General features: G+C 40.7%; 1 long non-coding RNA gene across 1 annotated transcript; it reads left to right on the top strand.

The window, feature by feature from the left end:
• Positions 1–591: 591 nt before the first annotated feature.
• Positions 592–1,964, top strand: LOC143768732 (uncharacterized). The gene is made up of 3 exons (XR_013214000.1): positions 592–636; positions 1,516–1,574; positions 1,914–1,964. It is a non-coding gene; the product is annotated as an uncharacterized LOC143768732 (long non-coding RNA).
• The last annotated feature ends 328 nt before the right edge of the window (positions 1,965–2,292 follow it).

Here is a 2,292-nt window from a genome sequence, read left to right as displayed (position 1 = left end):
TTATGTCACGCGATTCCTCAGTACCTTTTTGTAGAGGCCGTTATTACCCCACATCAAGTCTACCATGATGTTGCTCAGGAGCCAATATCATGGTACATGAAGCTCATCCAACCAAGTTGGACCCAACTCAGAGAGGGAGCTTTTCTCTTCCCGCATGAGCTGCCAGCCACTGTGCTACAAGTCCCAAGTGGGCAACCATCAGAGAGAATAAACAGTGGCAAAGATAATGGTGGGACGCAACAAGTGGTGGAGGAACATGATAGCACCAGTGACTGAGTGTTAGAAGAGTCACTCCCTCTTCACATGGCCCATCTGTTCATGGCACGTGCCCTGTGGAGCCATCACATTACATGAATTTTTAAGACATTACAAATGTCTTGTCACCAAAGGACTGAACCACTGACACATTAATTAATGAAATTCCTTAAGCTGTTTAGATAATAATTGGAATAATAATAAGCCGGTGGCTCTAATGATATGTATAGTTAAGTAGGTCGGAAGTTTGTAAGTTCGACAAATTAATTAGGAGCACGAGACTGTGATTCATATCAAAGGTGAGAATATATATAGTGCAAGCAGGAGCTTCACCCTGACATCCATCTCTCACTATCGGAGCTGACAGATCCTCTCACTCAGGTACATATGTTATCATGGAGCCATTACATGAACTTTGTTTCCTTTCAGGTATGTCTAACCTTGGAGACTATTTCTCCTGGGCCTCCAGAAGTTCCTACCATTGGGTTTCTATCTCTTTCATTGCCTCTGGTAACATTTCTGGTGCCAAAAACGTCTTCAGAGGGCAGAAGTAATGGTTCTATATTCTGAATGGTTATGGGAAATCAATAATATTATGGACTGGTCCTTCAGCTTCAGGCATGTCATTGAAGCTAATTCAAGAGATGTTGACCTATGGGGCTGCTATGAAAGCCATTTACCGAAACTTGTCTATCCAGACATTGGCCAAGAAGATTTCAACTGAAGTTCTAACCTCCATGTCTTACATGTTTCGTATACTGAACAGCTAATAGGAGAGGAGGACCTGTGTGGGTCAACAACTCCAAGAAGGGTTGATTGAGTCCAACATTGGAGACTTCATTGATTTCTTTCTCTGTTGCCCCTGAAATGCTGATCAGTATAATAATGGGGGTCATTGACTGGAATATAGCTAGTAGACATCCTGTCTTAGGGCAGTGAATAGTTGTTGCCTTCTATACCTAGTTTGATGGGAATTATGGAAATAGTTAAGTCAACAGCTTTCATCCTCATAAACAGCCATCAGAATGAGTTGATGGTCTTTGGTCTTCAAAGTGGAGATCACAGGGCAGTGTCCCATTTGCCCTTCTTAAAATCTGGCCATAAAAATGTGAGGTTCTCGTAGAGGAATCCAAACTCATACCATCAGCTTATCATGAGATCAACCCTCCAAGAGGGATCATCATCACTTTAACAAAGGAAGCTTGCGGTTTGATAGATACTTTAGTAAGTTGAGTACTAAAATTGTTCTTATTTTCTTAGTTTTCAGACAAATATCAAGATGATGAGCCGCGGAGTTCTGGTTTCTTCACTTATGTTAGGTAAGCGAGTATACAATATATTAATTAGATCCTAATATGATAGGATGCAAAACTCCAGCAGAAGACCACCTCATTTGGGGGTGATTTTGGAGCTAATCGCTTGCCCTTGGGGAGTATTTCTCCATGGTTGATTCCCAGATAGCACTTTAGAAGAACGATACATATGAAGGCGGACCAGCCCTATGCTGTATGATGGACCCCTTTAATTTTCTCTGGGGGCCCACGATGTTTGGCCAACACACTGATAATTTGAGCATGACAAAAAATGGAAATAATAGTGTTGCCATACAAAAGAGAATATTTTGGATTGAAAAAGTCAATTTTATCTTTCTGTTGCAGCATTTTCTGCGATGTTTATGGAAATGTTGGACGCCAGGAGCCTTCAGCCATGTGAGTAGCACCTTGGGGTTGGGATGGACATTTTTTATGCAATTTAATTTGTGGAGAGAAGGACCTAAGAACGTTATATTAACCTGATGAAATAAAAATATTGGATTTGACCCCCGAAGACCTCTTTTGTGTTAAGGAGTCCACTACTGATTGTCATGTGATGATTTTTAGCCAATCTCAAGAGAGGCATGGCTGCATACTTGATCTGTTGAAAAACATTATAAGATTTCCATAATTTGCTGAAAATTTTTTAAACTTAATTTTCCTACCGGATAAGACCCTATTTTACGCTGATTTCTCCTACAGTTTCATCGGTTAAAGTTATTCC

This window comes from Ranitomeya variabilis, chromosome 4, assembly GCF_051348905.1.
Source record: "Ranitomeya variabilis isolate aRanVar5 chromosome 4, aRanVar5.hap1, whole genome shotgun sequence".
NCBI lineage: Eukaryota > Metazoa > Chordata > Amphibia > Anura > Dendrobatidae > Ranitomeya > Ranitomeya variabilis.
Note: the sequence above shows the minus strand (reverse complement) of the source record. Positions and strands in the feature narration are given on the sequence as shown.